We start from the raw sequence: 20826 nt of genomic DNA on the forward strand, positions 1-20826 counted from the left end.
ATATCCTGTGATTTGGGTGAATCTGTGGGCCCATCATAGACAGATCGGTGGTCTCAATGTCTCGTACCACCTCCTTTCTTGTCTTGGACCCTCTGCTCTATCTGTGCTTTGCCCTCCCCAGGTTTCTGCAGAGCACACGTGGTCAACCATCATCCCCCTTCTGGTGAAATTACCTAGATCCAGAATCAATGTTCACCTCAAACCTGGTGATAACTTAACGGTTAAGGTGGCGAGCTTAAGATCTGGATCTCGAGTTTAAGCCCCTGCTGTGCTGTGAAAATAGCACCACGTGAGTTGACTCAACCTGTCATTCCTCCGAGGTCAGCAAAATGCGTACCTGATTACTGGTAAAAATGGGCACAGCATCAGCCACAATCACAACCACACTTCCAGAAAAATGATGAAACCAGCAGGCAGAGGCTGAATACGAAACAACAACAACTGCTCACCTCCACTCATTAATTTGTCTTTTTCCCACCTGTGGAACCAACGACCATATCCTCTTCAATCTCATTCTTCCCTCCTGGTCCTCAAGACAGCTGTTCACCACCATCTCAGATCATCCCCAATCTAAAACCATGATCTTTTGTATAACCTCGTTAACCCCCCACCTCCTAACCTCACCTCCTTCCAAATTTGCAGTTTTTCCTTCCTGAAAGATTGCTTCCATGTCCATCTTGTCCACACCATGTAGCCTCCCCACTTCCCATACTTGTCCAAGTCTCCCTCGGTTTTGTCCTTTGAACCTGTTGTTGATGTCCCCCCCCCCCTCTCTCTACAGTTGTTTGTTCTCTTGCGTTTTGCTTGTTAAAGTGGACATCTCTCTGACCATTCTCAGAGAGCCTCCTCAGCGTCGACGAGTCTGGCATTTCACTCAGGCCAACTAGCACGGTCTTCAAGCAGCCATCAATCATCTGGACTGGTCTCCCATCTCTACCGCCTCTGACATCAACTCATCCTGGGAATTCTTCTAAAGTAAATTGCTCTCTCTCATGCACAGATTTATCCCATCTCGTCTTCAGTTGTCATACCCTTCCTCCCGTCCATGGTACATGGAATCTTGTGGTGAGGCAAATCCACTGGAAGGCAATCTCATTTCCTTTCACAAAGCCCGAAACAAGTGTGTGTCCACCCTCAGGAGAGCCAGGAAACAATATCTCTCCGTTCTCAGGACCGAACTCTCTTATCTGTCTCCCTCTTCCAAATCCTGGTGGCGTCTGGTCAAATCTGTTTATGGTGTTTGTTCCCCCTCCATCCCCTCCCTCACCTCAAATGGCCACACGGCTGACTCCCCACGTGAAAAAGCTGAATGCCTCAACTCTGTGTTTGCCTCTAAATCTTGTGTCCCAAACCCATCCCTCTCTGGACCCACCGTACCCAGTCGTACCCAGCTGCTCCTGGACTCTGTGTCCTTTCCTCCTGACAAGGTGGAAAAGTTTATGTCAACCCTCGACTCTGATTCTGCAAATGGACCTGACGGCATCAGCCCACGGATCCTAAAATCCTGTTCTTCCGCTCTTTCACTCCCTCTCTCTGTTCTCTTCACCCTCTCTTTTGCTCAAGGTCATCTTCCATCTGCTTGGAAATCTGCCAACATCACCGCTTTGCACAAAAAAGGTGCAAAAACAGATCCCAGCAACTACAGACCAATCGGCCTTCTACCAATTAATCAGCAAAGTCATGGAATCCATCATTGCTTCAGATATGAAATCTTTCCTCTTCTCCAATGGCTTGATCTCTGATCATCAATTTGGTTTCAGACCTGGTCACTCTACTCTGGACATGCTGCTTCTGCTTTCTCAACAATGGATGGAGGTCCTCAATGCCAAACAGGAAATTAGAGCAGTCTCCCTTGACATATCACGTGCCTTCGATACGGTCTGGCACCCCGCTCTGCTCACCAAACTCTCCTCTTTTGGTATCCATGGAAATCTCCACGCATGGCTGGCGGACTTCCTCTCTAGTCGTAGTCAACATGTGGCCCTGAATGGGTTTCTCTCATCTCCTCTTCCTGTTCAGGCTGGAGTTCCCCAAGGCAGTGTTCTGGGCCCTGTGCTTTTTCTGGTCTTCATCAATGATCTCTCTGACTCTCTTGAAAATCCTCTCTGTCTCTTTGCTGATGACTCTACTCTCTGTTGCTCCATTCTTCATCCCTCAGATCGGCAGTCTGCAGCCTCCTCACTCTCTGCAGACCTGGACAAAATCACTGACTGAGCAAACAAGTGAAACATGTCTTTCAATCCTGACAAATCTCACACTCTTACGATGTCTCTCCGAAAAGACCGACTGGACAACCCTCCCATCCACTTTCTGAATAATCCTCTCCAAGAAGTTCTGTCACTCAAGCTTTTGGGTCTCACTATCTGCCATGATCTTTCCTGGGAAAACCACATTTCAAATCTGGCTTCCAAAGCCAGTCGCCGACTGGGCATCCTCCATCGTGCGAAGTCCCTCCTTGGCACACCTGAGCTCCTCACCACATACAAGGCTTTCATCCGCAGCTCAATGGAATACTGCTCTCCCCTCTGGGCTGGTGCTCCTGCCTCACACCTAGCTCGTCTTCACGCTGTTGAAACCAAAGCATTCAGAATCATTGGAATCTCCCGCGATGAAGCTAACTCCAAGGGCCTCTCACTCACTCACCGCAGGCAGGTTGGTGGCGGTCGGTCTTTCCATGGAAATCCTAAGTTCGGTCTTTTACCGACTCCTCTCTGGCCTTGCCCCCCCAGCTCTCTCTGGGCTCTGTCCCGCAAATATTCCTACAGGTCGCACAAGATCTGCCTGCAACCCTCTTATGGTTAAACTGCCAAAATCAAGACTCTCTGCTGACCTTCACTCCTTCATTCCTCTTTTCTCCCACCTCTGGAACAAACTCCCTCACTCTCTTCAATCCCACTCCACCCTCCAGGTCTTTAAAACAGCTGTTCACCACCATCTCTTATCTTCCCCCATCCAAAACCTTGATCTTTTCTACCCCCGCTGACTTCACCCCAATTCCACTTTTTGAAATACCAACTTCTGTCCTGGAAGTCGTTGGTGTCCTTGTGTTTTATACTTCTCCCTCCCCCCCCCCCCCCCCCTTCCCACGCCTCTTCCCCCCAAGCCCTCTCCCTTCCACACATCTCCCTGCTCTCAAATGTTGTGTTTGTGTGCTTCGCCATCTCTCCCCATCTTGTCTTCCGCTCCCTCTTTTTATATATTTTGTTTGTCTGGTTGATTTGTTTGTGAAGTAAATGTTAGCTCTTTCACGAGCCTCGATTCAGTATACAAAAAAAAATCTGTTCAGTGTTCTAGCTCTTCTCGAGCCTTGGCTTTGTATAAATAAATAATTAATAAAAAATGAAATAGCACGAATAAGTGGACTAACTAATAAGTGGAATAATAAGTAATAATAAAAAAATAAGGGGGAAAAATAAATGAATAATAAGTTTAAAATAATAAGTGGAATAAGTGGACTAAAAAATAAAATAAAAAACTGGTATGAAGTGTAATATATATTTGGATTAAGGTACACAATACTAAAACAGTGTGGTAGTCATGATTGGTTATCATATTGATTGGTTGAGTCATTGATTGATTCTTGTGAGTCATTGGACATCCAGGACACAATGTGATTTTCAGATACAAATAAAGGTAGGAAAAAAAATATATCAAGAATATCGATTATTAAACACCGTAACATCAACATTTGATGCTAAAGTAAAGAAAAAAATTAGTTTGGTTCAGGTAACCTTAACTGTAATGACAAAATACTGTACAGTTAATACACACGTGGTTTCAAGGTGAGCATCGTTTGTGAGGAGCATTTCTTGAGAGGAGGCCGAACATCTTGTCATTGTGTTTGGTGTTGAATCGTCATTTGTTGAAAGAACGATGAAAGCAAAGAGGGCTTAGCAAATACTCTTGAAGGTATGAATTAAAACATGGAAGAATCTGTAATGTGATCGAGTTGTAAATGTACATAATCACGAAGAAACACACTGCTGAAGATTGATTTAAGCGAATTAAAGAACAATAAAGAGAGATTAATGAACGAATGAATAAAGCTGATAAAGTTATTAAATCGAGTGTGGAGGAAGGATAAAACAAGCCCCAGTTGGGGAAAGCAACACCCACAAGAGACAGTGGTCGATGCTTCATTGAGTTCGGATATGAAAAAGCTTAAATCAGTGATGAGATGGTTTTTTCGAACTCCCATCATCAAAACAAAACCAATGGATGCAAATTGTGTGCATGGAGCGCCAGAGTGAGGCCCGTACTGTTTCCCCTTTCACCAACAGTCTTGTCACTGGGAGCCATCTTGTTTATTCTTCCAATGACTTATTGCTCAATTTGCTGTCTGCACCGAGATAGGTCACGGCGGTCTCATTGGTAACTAACATTCACCACTTTTGGCTGGCCTTGCTCACCAATCCTCACATAATTAGCATTCAGGCTCAAATGGCGAATCCTCTCGGTTTAAAATCACTTATTTTTCATGAGGTTATTATTTCTTAAAGAAACACGTGTCCCTCTATCAAGGAATGTTGTGAAAACAAACCGCATTATCATTTATTTAATTTACCCTTTTGCTTCCTTTTGGGTCTTTCTCTTTTATGTTTCCTTCATTTGCTTTGTTCAAAGTAAGTTCACATATCAAAAATAAACAACTTACCATTATAAATTAACTTCATCGCTTTAAGAAATTGTGTAAATCTTCTGTAACATCATTGACTCAAACCCAGAGAGGACCCAAGTTGTTCATTTACTTATCTTCAAAAGACCTGATAAATCCATCTTTCAACATCTTCAATCTTCCATCAGTATTGGTCTTTATCGAGCTATAAAAATAAAAAGCAGTGTGTGTGTGTGTGTCTCTGTGTGTGTGTGTGTGTGTGTGTGTGTGTGTGTGTGTGTGTGTCTGTGTGTGTGTGTGTGTGTGTGTGTGTGTCAGTGTGTGTGTGTGTGTGTGTGTGTGTATCAGTGTGTGTGTGTGTGTGTGTGTGTGTGTGTGTGTGTGTGTGTGTGTATCAGTGTGTGTGTGTGTGTGTGTGTGTGTGTGTGTGTGTGTGTGTGTGTGTGTGAGTGTTTGCATGTGAGTGTGTGTCAGTGTGTGTCAGTGTGTGTGTGTGTCAGTATGTGTCACTGTGTGTGTGTGTGTGTGTGTGTGTGTGTGTGTGTGTGTGTGTGTGTGTGTGTGCCCGCACGCATGTGTCAGTTTGTGTGTGTGTGAGTGTGTGTGTGTGTGTGTGTCAGTGTGTGTGTGTGTGTGTGTGTGTATCAGTGTGTGTCACTGTGTGTGTGTGTGTGTGTGTGTGTGTGTGTGTGTGTGTGTGTATGTGCCCGCACGCATGTGTCAGTTTGTGTGTGTGTCAGTGTGTGTGTGTGTGTGTGTGTGTGTGTGTGTGTGTGTGTGTGTGTGTGTGTGTGTGTGTGTGTGAGAGAGAGAGAGAGAGTTTGCATGTGAGTGTGTGTCAGTGTGTGTCATTGTGTGTGTGTGTGTGTGTGTGTGTGTGTGTGCGCCCGCACGCGTGTGTCAGTGTGTGTGTGTGTGTGTGTGTGTGTGTGTGTGTGTGTGTCAGTGTTTGTGTCAGTGTGTGTGTGAGTGTGTGTGTGTCAATGTGTGTGTATGTCTCCTCCATATCTCCAAAACCATGAAAGCTGTCGGCCTCAAACTTTGCATGCTTACTTCTCGAACTCCAAGGGAGTTCATGAATGAAAACTGCGAGTTTGTATATGTTAAAACACACTTTTTGAAGATAATAACGGCTTTATTTAATTAAAACAAAAACAGGTTTTTATCCTTGGACAGTTCGCTATCCCTTGCAGGGTCTTATGCTTTTCGGCCTACTCAAAAACGCCTTGCATTGGAACAGGCCGCAACGGTTTCTGCACAATTCAGCACTCAAAATTTATGTTTTAACTTTCCTCACTCACATCATCGAATGGCTGACCTTCATACCTATGAATCGCTGTATAAGCACTATTGCAGGTGCTATAGTTGTCAAATTAGGAACTTCGACTGATTGCAGTCCCCTCTCCCCCACGTGCATGCGTTCCGGGCCTGCAGTGTCATGCGGTGCCTCAGGCGGCGCCTTGCCTGCTAAAATGTTGTGCACTTTTATTTTCCCCCTTTTTGTGCCATCTGCGATCATTATATGACCCGTCACTTCCATATAAATAGATACATATAAACAACAGGCCGCAACGGTTTCTGCACAATTAAACACTAAAATGTTATGTTTCACTTTCCTCACACATCATCGAATGGCTGATCTTCATACCTATGAATCACTCTATACATTGCTATTATGATTGTAGGTGGTATCGTTTTCAAATTAGAGGCTTTGAACGACTTTATGCATCATATGATGCGATTTTCCACAATGGCATCTCACGGACAAATTAAAAGTATATAATCAAAGTTATATATAGAGCAGGAGAGCAGGAGATTTATATAGTATCACAGATTACATAAGATAAAGGTTCCTTCGTTCATGGCCGTTTTGTCTGGCCGCATGGCATATATTGAGCATAAAAGCAGGCCTTTCCTTATTAACCGTGTGTATAAGCCATGGGGATACAGTCGCAAACGGTGTAATTGACTTTTTATCGGAAAATCTTTTATTCCATAACTCATAGATGGAATCTCTTATCTCAGATGGAACACCCATGCTCCCTCCTCTTGAGTACATTTTATTTATTTCCTTCCTTAAAAAAATAATAAGTACATTGATCGACGAACAAAGGCAGCCCCTTCCCTCCCACGTACCTGAGCCAGGGCCAGCAGTGTATGGCGGTGCCAAAAAAAAATCATTTTCCCCCATTTTTGCCATCTGCTTTCATTATATTAATATATACTGAAACACAAAAGAAACTTACCACCTTTGAAACCTTTAAATATCAACAATAACACTGCGTGTAGTAAATGTGTGAACTTATTTGTGGACAATAGTGTCCTCACTGTCAGACAAAACAGTCACAGATGGTCACTTGAACCTTCAATGGTCACTTCATAGCACAGCTGTTGAACAGCCGTTTTGACTGTCAGTGATTAGCCAAGGGGTACGGGATGATTTTAATGAGCTGCACGTGGTCTTGATATTGGCTTTAAAAAGGCCAGTGCAAAATGGGCATTTCAATCAACATGCCACGATTGTCAAGGGATCAACGGCAGCATGCCCAGGGCATGCTGCAAGATGGACTGAGCTACTGTGAGGTGGCACGTCGCCTTGGCTGTTCACACCAGACGATATCGGCCCTGGTGGACAGAGACACCCTCCACAACTCTGCAGATGACAGACCTCGATCAGGGAGGCCAAGAGTCACCACTCTAAGGCAGGACAGGCAGATGGTCCGAAGTCACCTGCGGGATCGATTCCGTCCAGCATCCCGCACTGCGGCAGAAACTCCGGGGCGTGCAAACCCACGGATCTCCAATGATACTGCACGAAGACGACTGCATGACTATGGTCTGACTGCCAGAAGACCATACAGAGGCCCCGTGATGACGGCTGCCCATCGCCGCAACCGACAGAGATGGTGCCAGCAGCATCAGTGGTGAACCTTGGTGCAGTGGAACGAGGTCGCTTTCAGCGATGAGTCAAGGTTCTGTGTGGACAGTACTGATGGGCGTGAGCGTGTCTGGAGAAGAACTGGCGAGTTCTCTGCGAGGGTAACCTCACGGTAGCTCAGTCCGCCTTGCAGCATGCCCAGGGCACGCTGCCGTTGATCCCTTGACAATCGTGGCATGTTGATTGAAATGCCCATTTTGCACTGGCCTTTTTAAAGCCAATATCAAGACATCACGTGCAGCTCATTAAAATCATCCCGTACCCCTTGGCTAATCACTGACAGTCAAAACGGCTGTTCAACAGCTGTGCTATGAAGTGACCATTGAAGGTTCAAGTGACCATCCGTGACCGTTTTGTCTGACAGTGAGGACACTATTGTCCACAAATAAGTTCACACATTTACTACACGCAGTGTTATTGTTGATATTTAAAGGTTTTAAAGGTGGTAAGTTTCTTTTGCGTTTCAGTATACATAGCTTTATTAATATACCTATTAATACATACATATATAAAAAAACCAACATCGATTTGTTTAAGCCAATTTGCTTCCATGGTGATACAGCGGCTTGCAACTCTGTGGGGACATCCCAGGAGTTAGAAGGCAAAATAAATTAGAGCATTAAAGCAACGGGACAAGCACGATGTCCGAGAGATACACACACTCGCCTCTAAGCCGTCTAGCCTGGGTTTGCATCCCGACCCAACTATAAACTGTCACCCTGGTGTTTCACAGGCAAGGTGGTTCATCAATGTGTGTGCCGTCCCTCAGAATCAGATGGACGTTGAACTGGGCGTCACATCTGCTGGATTTTCAACCCCCCTCTCTCGCCTCCTCACTATTCCATTCCTTACTCACACTTCCCTCCGGTTTGAGCGGTCCCCGTGCTGGACACGGGGTGCTTTCCTTGTGGACGCTAATCGTCCCCAACATTATATGATCTTTAATGGATGATTAATAACTGGAGCCATTTGTGATGAGGGAAACTCAAAACGTTGCCAGATTTCTGATGCGGTAGAGGTCATTAGGTTTGGTACATAGCCACACTCGGACAGCCTTTTTGACATCCTCTTTCCAGGTGCAGTGCGTCGTCTTGTGAGGTTAAGGGTCGTTATGAGACAACCTCCCACTTAAACATAATAATAAAATGGTTGAAGTTGTCTGCCGTAAAGAATTCCAAGGTGCTGACTTTTCAGGCTTTGCCGTACATCAGATGGTGATTGGTGAAAAGAGTGAAACAAAGGAGGGTGAATTGTCCTCTCTTATCAGCAAACGTTTCTGGCTTCTGACCTTCTTTTTGCCTCTTCTTTGATAAATTGAACCATTTTTTTTTTCTCTCGGACTGCCAACGCAGACTCTCAGTTTGTACTGAAATTGGAAACTACATTTTTAACCCCCTACATAAGTTTCGTGATGGTGCCTCTTGTCTGGCATTTTCTGGCTTGGCTGGCATCAGAGGTGTGACCTCTGACATTTTCCTGTTGCAGAAGCAAAGCCGAGAAAGCAGAGTAAGACGACCTCTGAGAATCTCGTTCCACAATTGGTGCAGCTGGTCACAATACATTGCATTGGTCACAGTCTGGTCATGGAATGAAATCAAAAGGGGACCGGTCATGTCTCAGAACACCATCAGCATTATGTTGTGATCACACCGCTGGACCTTGAACTTCTTCCTCAGACATATTGGATGTTTCCACTCTATGGTTGATTTATCTTTGATTCCAGTTCATTATATAGAACACCGATGGCAAGTGCCTTGTCAAAATATGATACAGGAAGTCATCCCCTTCATTATGGAAGTGTAGGAGTAATGCTGTACTGGTTTACAAATGCTGGTCCTTCTGGACATCTGTGGGCATTTTGGGAATAATGACACCTTGTGACGATTGTGTTGGTCTGGTGGTCTGCATTGACGGTGCAAGAGAGTAAAACATGAGAATAAAATGGTGAGAGTTATCGGACGACATGAGGTTCATGTGCAGTTGTGTTCAGGGTACTGTGGCTGATCTACACCTGGTGTTGGCTTAGCGGTTAGGGTGCGGCTTGGGATCCTAGGATCCTGGTTTTGAATCCCGGTCAATCACTGAATTAACACCAGGGGGGTTGACTCAGCCTGTCATCCTTCTGAGGTCGGCAAATTGAGTACCAGCTCACCGGTAATTCCCTGTGTGTCGCAAAGGCGACTAACAGGGTTGGTGGCAGGAAGGGCATCTGGCCATAAAATATTGCCTCAAAAAGGGGACCACGCTGCCCAAAAAAGGCCAACCCCTGCTCTGCGGGGAAAAATGGCCTCTAAAGGTGGTTCCTAAAGGTGGTACTGTGGCTGATCTCAATGTCATGTAATGTCATGCGTCAATCACTGTGGATACATTCATCCACACATGATGTTCTGTGCTGACATGGCCTTGAGTCGACCCTGAAGTATTGAGTCCACCTTGTCACAAACTGAGTTAATTGTTGGCCCACTGATTGAGAGAACACGAGAGGGCCTGATGGTGCAGCAGAAGGACCAATCATGGAGCAATCATAGGGCTGGATTTAGTGAACAAGGTAATTTATAATGTAGTCAAATATGCCGTCTTCTTCAACAACTGTGCACCGAGCCGTTCCTTCCGAAGAAAATTTCCATCTCTACAGTTAAAACTGCGGAGTCACCAAAATATCTGAGTCATACATTATGTACTGATGCTTTATTACCTCCAATATTGAAAACAACAATGCATCATTTCCTGCGAGGTTTTATCTGCTGTGGTAACGAAAGCAAGTAAACTGCAGCTTTATCGCAAAACCAGACACCGTGAGCATACAAATACAAACTTTCATTGTTATTCAAACTTAGAATGTCACGCTTCATTTTGGTGAAGGTTTTCAACACCATATGTCCTCAGCTGTGAATGCCTCTTGTGCTGTGTCACAACAAATTGCTTATGCCAAGAAGATACGTACTTCAGGCTGGTAGATTATTTTGCCATTGTAGAAAATATTTGGTGTCATTTATGTTTGGCAATTCAAATGCTAAAAACCTAGAATATATGCTCTTTATGTCGAATGATACTTTGAAACACAGCAGGATATCTGATGTCTAAAAATATTAAAGAACAAGTTATGCTTGAAATAATACATTCTGTATTTGATATATTCAGTCTGAAACTTGATGAAATTACTGATGTTGCTCCAATAACTTCAGAAAATATTCACACCCCTTGAGTTTTTTCACATTTTCCTATGTTACAGCCTGAATTTTAAATGCGTTACATTGACTTTTGTTTGTCCTTGATCTACACACAATACTCCATAATGTGAAAGTGGAACTGTTTTACAAGGAAATTTCAAATTAATTTAAAAATACAAAGCTGAAATCTCGATTCATGATTCATGATCATTTGATCATGTCTTGAGTCAATACGTATTCAACCCGTTTGCTATGACACTCCAAAGAGAGCTTACGTGCATACAATCTCCTTCGATCATCCTTGTGATCTCTCTACAACTTGATGTGAGTCCACCTGTGGCCAATTGAATTTATTAGACATGATTTAGAAAAAAAACATCTTTTTCTCGATAAGGTCCCACAGTTGACAGTACGTGTCAGAGCAGAAACCCTACCAGGAAGTCCAAGGAACTGTCCATATAACTCTGATATAGAACTGTGAAAAGGCAAAGATCTTGGGAAGTGTATAAAACCATTTTAGAGTGTTGAAAGTTCCCAAGAGCACAGTGAGCTCCATCATTAGGAAATGGGAAAAATATGGAACTACCTAGACTCTTTGTAGACGTGACGTCTGACTGAACTGAGCAACTGGACAAGAAGAACCTTTGTCAGGGAGGTGAACAAAGAAACAAGAACTGGTGGAAACCGAGCAGAGCTCATCACCCATCTAACACCATCCTTACCGTGAAGTATGGTGGTGGCAGCATCATGCTATGGGGATGCTTTTCAGCAGCAGGGACTGGGAGACTTGTAAGGATAGAGGGAGCAATGAATGGACCCAAATCCTCGAGGAGAACCTGCTTCAGAGTACAAAAGACCTGAGACCACGGCGAAGATTTATGTTCCAACAGGACAAAGACCCCAAGCATACAGCCAAAGCAACACTGGAATGGCTTCAGAACAAGAAGATGAAAATCCTTGAGTTTCCCAGCCAAAGCCCTGTTTGAATCCCATTGAGAATCTGGAAAGACTTGAAGATTGCTGTTCACCGACACTCCTCATCCAACTTGACACAGCTTGGTCAAATCTGCAAGGAAGAATGGGAGAAACTCCACAAATCCAGATGTGCAAAGCTGATACAGACATACCCAAGAAGACTCCAAACTGTATTCCCTGCCAAAGGTGCTTCTACGAAGTATTGACTCAGAGGGTTGAATACTTATGTAAATTAGATATTTCTCTGTTGCATTTTTAATTGTTTTGTAGAAATTTGTAAAAAATAAATAAATCCGCTTTGACATTATGGGACATTATGTGACACAAAATCTCAATTTATTCCATGTCAAATTCAGGCTTGTTGTGTTGATCACATTCATACATGATGTGAATGCCAGATATCTTTAGGATGAAATATTACTTTCTTAAGAACGTGAAACAACCACAAAAGCTTCGAAAATGTTCAATATGTGAATGCCTTTATTGAAGATAATGACATTGAGTGGGAAAAACATATTTATGGTAAATGTCCTGCTGGTGCTCCAACAATGATGGCTACATGATCTGGCGTTCAGCAAGCGTCCAAGTGCATGCCACCTTATGTGATTGTCAAACATTGTGTCATCCATCTCACAACCCGCAAAGATATTTCCAGTGCACCGCAGGCTGTGATGGATACTGTCATACAAACAGTGAACTTCATCAAGGCACATATCTGAGTAGCACTCTCTAGTAAAAGCTCCACCAATAAATGGCTGGTGAATACAAAATGCTCCTTTTCAATACTTAATTTTGGTGATGCTCGGGAGCAGGCAGTAAAGTGTATTTTTATATTTATCTTGAGATTGCAGAATTTTTCCTTGAAAGAGAAAAACAAGAGTAGAAAAACGTTCCATGATAATAATAATAATAATAATAATAATAATAATAATAATACATTTATTTTATATAGCGCTTTTCAAGAAGCCCAAAGGCGCTTTGACAGAGTACAAAAAACAAGTGCAAAAAGACAAAAATCAACAGGTAAATAATCAAAGCAAAAGGAAGGAGAAGGAGAAGAGATAGTCAGGGGTTAAATGCTGTGGGTTAAATGTTGAATGCAGTGTTGAACAGGTGGGTCTTGAGTGATGTTTTGAATGTGGTGAGTGAGGAGGAGTCTCTGATGGTGTGAGGTAGTGAGTTCCAGAGGGTGGGAGCAGCGATGGAGAAGGCCCTGTCCCCCCAGGATCTGAATTTGGTCCGAATTGGGGGGGGGGGGGGGGTCAGGAGGTTGGTACCAGCAGAGCGGAGGTTGCGGGTGGGAGTGTGTCTGGAGAGGAGGTCAGCCAGGTAGGATGGGGCCAGGTTATGGAGGGCTTTGTAGGTCATGAGGAGGATTTTGTACTGGATTCTCTGGGGGATGGGGAGCCAGTGAAGCTTGTAAAGGACGGGGGTGATGTGGTCATGGGTCCGGGAATGGGTGAGTAGACGGGCAGCGGAGTTCTGAATGTATTGGAGTTTATTGGTGATTATTGAGGGTGAACCATAGAGGAGGCTGTTGCAGTAGTCCAGACGGGAGGTGATGAAGGCGTGGATGAGGGTTTCTGCAGCCGTGGAGGAGAGGGATGGATGGAGACGGGCGATGTTTTTCAGGTGAAAGAAGGCTGTCTTTGTGATATGTTTAGTGTATTTGTCGAAGGAGAGGGTTTGGTCAAAGATGATGCCAAGATTCCGGATGTGAGGGGAGGTGGATACTGGGAAACCGTCGATGTTGAGGGCAAAAGCCATAAGAAATGGCTTTTCTGCTTGACATACCTGCAGTGGCATATCGAGGAAAAATGATGCTCAGGGCGAGATATCAAATTTCCGTCCTCTGGTAGCACATGCTAAATTAACCACAAAGACTAATTTAATAACTTTATTACAAATCAAATGAAGTACAGCACATTTACAAGTCAACGGTTACACTTTTGTTTTCTTAATTTCTAATATTGGTCATTGCCTTACGAAGCGTGCAGTTGTTGTTGTGATCGTGGCACCTACTTTGGCACCCTGTAGCACCACCTCCGGGGTCTGGGGTACCCGCAAATTATGGAACCTGTAGATTCGTGTCCGGAATATGTGACAATATCCAACGACGCATGCTGAGGGCTCCGGGTGAGTCGAACTATATAGTTGGAAACTCACTGAGTGGCACGAGTGGAAAAGTTGAATGTGGCACTTACTTTGGTGGCACATAGGGTCTGTGGTATCCCCAAATTACGGAAGTCCTACAGATGGTGTTCGGGAAGATACCCACCGAGCCATGCTGTGGGCTCCGGATGAGCTGCTCTATGTACTTGGAACTCGCACCAACGCCGCGAGTCATAAATGCGATCGCGGAAGTGGAAAAGTCAAACTGGAGACCTACTTTGTCCTGTTCTGGTGCCCACGTGGAGGGTCCGAGATACCCCCAAATGGCGGAGGAGGGTCCGAGGTACCCCCATATGGTGGAGGAGGGTCCGAGGTACCCCCACATGGCGGAGGAGGGTCCACGGGCACCCCCACATGGCGGGGGAGGGTCTGAGGTACCCCCAAATGGCGGAGGAGGATCTGAGGTGCCCCCAAATGGCAGAGGAGGGTCCGAGGTACCCTCAAATGGCGGAGGAGGGTCTGAGGTACCCCCAAATGCCAGAGGAGGGTCCGAGGTACCCTCAAATGGCAGAGGAGGGTCTGAGGTACCCCCGAATGGCAGAGGAGGGTCTGAGGTGCCCCCAAATGGCAGAGGAGGATCCGAGATACCCTCAAATGGCAGAGGAGGGTCTGAGGTGCCCTCAAATGGCAGAGGAGGATCTGAGGTACCCCCAAATGGCGGGTGTCATAGATACATCTGCGGTGTACACGAGGGTACCAGCCAAGGCTCGCTGAGGGCCCCAGATGAGTCGCGGTGAGCCGGTAAACTTTACTAACACGTCCATGCTTTACGAAATTCTAATTCTCGCGCCCAAATGCTGAACCTGTAATTTGGAACTTATGGCCGCACCATTGCCGCTTGGAACGGTCCCAAAACAAAGTATGTTCCTCAAGGGTCTCCGGAATACCTTCCGTGGCCATTCTGGTCCGTCTACTATGTCTGGAACTGCCGCTGGTTCTCTGGACTGTCATGGCCTCTCCCAGGACCAGGAAAACTCGATGTGATGGAAACTCATATGTGGTAGAAACTCCTTCGTTTTATATCGAGTGGTGCACAAATTGCTCGTGCTTAAGATAAAGGGTCGGGATGATGCTTAAGGGTGATTAGCAATAACTTTAGTGATTTGTTGCGACCATTACCACAAGGTCAAACCGTGTTGGGTGGAATGGTTGGAAAAGCTGATGAGTGTCTTGTAAACAAACGCATGCTTGCTTACCACTAACACTAGGCCTTCCCAGCACAGGAATGGGACTCAAACGGCGAACTGGAATGAGGAGCGAACGCCTCGCTGTCTCTCTTCGAGTTTAGTTTCCCAGCATGCCGCGCTCCTTTTTATCCGCCCCCTCTCTGCGGGCATTGGTCAGCAAGCTTGAATGGCTGAAACCATTGGTCAGCAAACTTCAATGGCTGAAACCGTTGGTCAGCAAGCTTTAATGGCTGAAACCATTGGTCAGCAAACTTCAATGGCTGAAACCATTGGTCAGCAAGGTTCAATGGCTGAAACTATTGGTCAGCAAGGTTCAATGGCTGAAATCATTGGTCAGCAAGCTTGAATGGCTGAAACCATTGGTCAGCAAACTTCAATGGCTGAAACCATTGGTCAGCAAACTTCAATGGCTGAAACCATTGGTCAGCATGCTTGAATGGCTGAAACCATTGGTCAGCAAGCTTCAATGGCTGAAACCATTGGTCAGCAAACTTCAATGGCTGAAACCGTTGGTCAGCAAGCTTGAATGGCTGAAACCGTTGGTCAGCAAGCTTGAATGGCTGAAACCATTGGTCAGCAAACTTCAATGGCTGAAACCATTGGTCAGCATGCTTGAATGGCTGAAACCATTGGTCAGCAAACTTCAATGGCTGAAACCATTGGTCAGCAAACTTCAATGGCTGAAACCATTGGTCAGCATGCTTGAATGGCTGAAACCATTGGTCAGCAAGCTTCAATGGCTGAAATCATTGGTCAGCAAGCTTGAATGGCTGAAACCGTTGGTCAGCAAGCTTGAATGGCTGAAACCGTTGGTCAGCAAGCTTGAATGGCTGAAACCATTGGTCAGCAAGCTTCAATGGCTGAAACCATTGGTCAGCAAGCTTCAATGGCTGAAACCATTGGTCAGCAAGCTTCAATGGCTGAAACCATTGGTCAGCAAGCTTCAATGGCTGAAACCATTGGTCAGCAAGCTTCAATGGCTGAAACCGTTGGTCAGCAAGCTTCAATGGCTGAATCCATTGGTCAGCAAGCTTCAATGGCTGAAACCATTGGTCAGCAAGCTTGAATGGCTGAAACCATTGGTCAGCAAGCTTCATTGGCTGAAACCATTGGTCAGCAAGCTTCAATGGCTGAATCATTGGTCAGCAAGCTTCAATGGCTGAAACCATTGGTCAGCAAGCTTCAATGGCTGAAACCATTGGTCAGCAAGCTTCAATAGCTGAAACCATTGGTCAGCAAGCTTGAATGGCTGAAACCATTGGTCAGCAAGCTTCAATGGCTGAAACCATTGGTCAGCAAGCTTCAATAGCTGAAACCATTGGTCAGCAAGCTTGAATGGCTGAAACCATTGGTCAGCAACTTCAATGGCTGAAACCATTGGTCAGCAAGTGGAAGGCGGGGTCATTTGCACAGTTCAACCCCTTCCTTCGCTTGCACTTCCATGTGCACGGGAAAATGGTCCTCTGAAGTGTCGATAGATGATACAAAACAAACTTTCTGCCCCCCAAAAGTTGTCATACTAAACACCACCTGGAGATGTCCGGAAACGCCTGGAGACATTTTTTCGCAAATTAACACTTTGTTTTTAGCAGTTGGAACTGCTGTTTAAATTTTGAAATTCGGTTCATGTTAAGAGTTTGTAGAGCGCATTTCATTTCAGTTTTAAAACGTGAGGAAGTTAAATAAAGGCACGAAAACCCCCATGTCGGGACTGCCCCCCTCCTTCTATCCCCCTCCCACTCCTCCCTCCTTCTACCCCCCTCCTTCTATCCCCCTCCCACTCCTCCCTCCACCCTCATACAACTCTCCGCACTTCTATGGGCGGTGTTTGTGCCTTTATTTAATTTCCACACATAGATAACAAATAAAATGTGATACGTTCTGCAAACTCTTAACCTGAACTGATTTTCAAATTTTTATCTGAAGAATTGAGCTCAACACAAGTTCCAACTGCTAAAAAGTGTTCATTTGCTAAAAATGTTTCTTGAAAAAACGCATCTGCGGGCGGTGTTGGCTGTGTTGGCATATGGCCATGCAAAAGTACCACCTTCCAAAAGTGCCGCTCGGGGCGGCTTGCCACATGGCACATACCTTGATATAATGGAGCCTTTTTGTATACAAGATCGAGACTCGTGAAAGAGCCTTTTCTTTGCCCCTGGCATTTTTCACAAGATACATTTTAAGTACGAACAAAATGCATTTGTTCATCATACAATTATTTTTTTATTTTTTTTGTATACTGAATCGAGGCTCGTGAAAGAGCTAACATTTATTTCACAAACAAATCAACCAGACAAACAAAACATACAAAAAGAGGGAGCGGAAGACAAGATGGGGAGAGTAGGGGAAGCACACAAACACAACACCTGAGAGCAGGGAGAAGCGCAGGAGGGAGAGGGCCTGGGGGGAAGGAGGCGTGGGAAGGGGGGGGAGACGTGTAAAACACAAGGAGACCAAGGACTTGCAGGACAGAAGTTGGTATTTCAAAAACAGTGTAGGATTTGGGGTGAAATTAGCGGGGGTAGAAAAGATCAAGGTTTTGGATGGGGGAAGATAAGAGATGGTGGTGAACAGCTGTTTTAAAGACCTGGAGGGTGGAGTGGGATTGAAGAGAGTGAGGGAGTTTGTTCCAGAGGCGGGAGAAAAGAGGAATGAAGGAGTGAAGGTGAGCAGAGAGTCTTGATTTTGGCAGTTTGACCAAAGAGGGTTGCAGGCAGATCTTGTGCGACCTGTAGGAATATTTGGGGGACAGAGCCGAGAGAGAGCTGGGGGGGGGGGGGGGGGGAAGGCCAGAGAGGAGTCGGTAGAAGATGGAAAGACCACCAACCTGCCTGCAGTGAGTGAGTGAAAGGCCCTCGGAGTTAGCTTCATCACGGGGAGATTCCAATTATTCTGAACGCTTTGGTTTCAACAGCATGAAGACGAGCTAGATGTGAGGCAGGAGCACCAGCCCAGAGGGGAGAGCAGTATTCCATTGAGCTGCGGATGAAAGCCTTGTATGTGGTGAGGAGCTCAGGTATGCCAAGGAAGGACTTCACACGACGGAGGATGCCCAGTCGGCGACTGGCTTTGGAGGCCAGATTTGAAATGTGGTTTTCCCAGGAAAGATCATGGCAGATAGTGAGACCCAAAAGCTTGAGTGACAGAACTTCTTGGAGAGGATTATTCAGAAAGTGGATGGGAGGGTTGTCCAGTCGGTCTTTTCGGAGAGACATCGTAAGAGTGTGAGATTTGTCAGGATTGAAAGACATGTTCCACTTGTTTGACCAGTCTGTGATTTTGTCCAGGTCTGCAGAGAGTGAGGAAGCTGCAGACTGCCGATCTGAGGGATGAAGAATGGAGCGACAGAGACTAGAGTCATCAGCAAAGAGATAGAGAGGATTTTCAAGAGAGTCAGGGAGATCATTGAAGAAGACCAGAAAAAGCACAGGGCCCAGGACACTGCCTTGGGGAACTCCAGCCTGAACGGGAATTCATTATACATTATTGTAACATTGTAACAATACATTATTCAAGACGATATGAAAGACTTGAAAAAGTAAGGGGGAAAAAATATTCAACCAGAAAGGATTTGAACCCCCAATCCCCAGCTTGGGAGTACTGATGCTTTATCCATTAGGACATTAGATTTGTGTCATAATTGGTGGGGCAGCTTAGCACCGAATTTCAAAGGGATGGGGACATGCCGGATAAAAGCACCAACATTTTATCAGGCAATCTTCAGGGTCCCAGCTATGATTCTATAACCGGCGCCAAGCGATACGACTACTCTTATTTGAAATTGTTTATTTGTGAATTTTTTTTTTGAAAAGTTTGGGAAAAAATTTTTTCCTGGTTTTTGGAAAAAAAAATTTTTTATTGCAGAAATGAGAATCTTTTCCGAACATTTTGGTGTAATTGTTTTTAAAATCGAACATCTAGAAGTATTTTAAAACAATATTTGAAAATTAGGTGTCTCGGGTGCATTTCCTCAATTTGGAAATGGTTCTTGCAGAGTTTTGTGGTTCTTGCACAAGGATACCAATGAGGTCTGACTTCTTTCCTTGGCGCAGTTTTCCGCTTTCAGATAGAGAAGGGGGGTGCGGATGATTTTCATGCTGGAAGAAGGTTCCCATATCTGTATCCCTGTTCTGAGCAACTATGTACAGACGAGAGAAGAGGGACACATCATCTTTCAACAGGGAAACATCCTCTGACTGCTTCCTCTTCCCCTTGGATGGTGACCTGAAGAGAGGCAATGAGTTCCTCTTCACAGGCTCATGGATGGACTGCCTTCGTTCAGTGATGATAGCCTTGTTGTAGCTGTCGTACTGAGCCTTTCCCACTTCTTCTATGGTATGCACAGTGTTGGCCACAGGTTCTTCAATCACATGCCGTGTGTCGAGTGCAATCAGCTCGCTTCCTTCATCTAGGAACGGGTTGCTCATCTCGTTGATAACTTGAATAAGGCCCAGTGTTTGCTCGTGAAATGTCTTCTGCGCAGACAGACCTTCTTCGTGGTGCTGGCGTTCATCTTCTGAGATGGCAGTGTACTCCCGCTCTAACTCAGTGAGAATGCGTGCCTGCTCAAGTCCGGCGATCATCCACTTCTTGAAGGCTGGTGGGTTTTCAGTCAGGCCGACTGCTCCTCCAGGGCCCTTCACAAGCTCATTATTTTGTTCATGGGCTTGGTCGATTGGAATGCTGGAGAACCTTCTGGCTGTCTTCTGAACAACCCAGTTGCCTCTGACAATAAACTCCTCTTCGATTGTTGGAGGGAGGCTCTCCATGTCGCAGATGTGGATCGGGACCCATCTGGCATAATTATGGTGGTCAAGTGCGAAGAACCATGGTGCCAGGGCTTTCAGAGACTCGACATACAGGGAAAAGTCTCTTTCTCTGTGAGCGCGAACGAAGGTGAGTCCCAGGAGCTCAATCCTCAGGATGGTGTCCCAGTACTGAAAGGTTGGACTCTTCATGATCATGCTTTGTTTCCAGTCCTCTTCTGTCCTATCTTCAGTTGCTGCATCAGCAGCTCCCTTCAGGTAGGCATCATTTTGCAGCTTGGAGAGTGCCAGAGCGCTGACTTGGTGGGCATGCCTGGTTCTCGTCAGGTGTGATGCCTTCAGGAAGGATTCAGCTGTGCCAGCAGAGGCTATGCCTGCCTGGTTTATTGCTGTCGCCCATCCAGATCCGTCTAGGTAGTCTCCAAGTGTCTTCCATACCGCCATCTCCAGGTGGAGTCCGCCGAACATGATAACATACTGGTCTTCACCGTGTGTGGTAGGCCAGTGCCACTGAATGAACTTGGCAAGCGCATACAGCCGAGCATCCATTGCTATTATTGGAATCTGTCCAGGGTTCAGGAACTGTGTAGATTCACGGATGACATCCATTCCATGCTTGATCATTGCAGGTGTGGCTGCCTTCTCATTGAAGAGAGGCAGAAGTTGAGTGATGGCAGCTTCTACTTCTTGAGCAGGACTGTTTTGAAACGAGGCATGGTAGGTGGACCAAGCTATACAATCTCCCTTGACCACCTCTTCTTTTGCCATGCAACATATAGCAACATATAGCAGATATAATTTCAACATATAGCAGATTTAATATAATATGCATGTAATTAAATTTAAAAAATATAAATGTCTATTGTGCATGCATCTTGCTGTTCGGATCGTTTGGCGCCGGTTCTAGAATTGAAGCTTAGATGCTGAGGAAATGCACCCGAGACACCTAATTTTCAAATATTGTTTTAAAATACTTCTAGATGTTCGATTTTAAAAACAATTA

The 20826-nt window shown here is 45.3% G+C and overlaps 1 protein-coding gene across 1 annotated transcript in view; it reads left to right on the forward strand.

Annotated features, from left to right (window-relative positions):
* The window catches only part of LOC137438416 (BMP/retinoic acid-inducible neural-specific protein 2-like), a 395787-nt gene that overhangs the window by 45586 nt on the left and 329375 nt on the right, over window positions 1–20826 (forward strand). The window lies entirely within an intron of this gene.

The sequence above is a fragment of the Myxine glutinosa genome, chromosome 13 (genome assembly GCF_964187855.1).
Source record: "Myxine glutinosa chromosome 13, kmMyxGlut1.1, whole genome shotgun sequence".
Taxonomy (NCBI): Eukaryota; Metazoa; Chordata; class Myxini; order Myxiniformes; family Myxinidae; genus Myxine; species Myxine glutinosa.